The following is a 258-nucleotide window of genomic DNA, read 5'->3' on the forward strand; positions in this document are numbered from 1 at the left end:
TCTTTGAAAAACAAAGACAGTGAAGATATGACTCTGGCATCAAGTTATTCCAATGTGTTGGGAAGCAAATGAGATAAAGAGCTGAATAATTTCAACATTGACAAGTATTACATTAAAGGGATATATACATGACTAACATAACATTGACAATGGAGGAGTCTGGTGGAAATATGAGTTAATAAACAGATGAGGAGAGGGAAAGAAACATTTAAATTTAGTTTTGAAGATATGTTTTAGTTTCTTATGATCATTAAGAAG

This window comes from Mandrillus leucophaeus, unplaced genomic scaffold, assembly GCF_000951045.1.
Source record: "Mandrillus leucophaeus isolate KB7577 unplaced genomic scaffold, Mleu.le_1.0 Scaffold31, whole genome shotgun sequence".
Lineage (NCBI taxonomy): Eukaryota > Metazoa > Chordata > Mammalia > Primates > Cercopithecidae > Mandrillus > Mandrillus leucophaeus.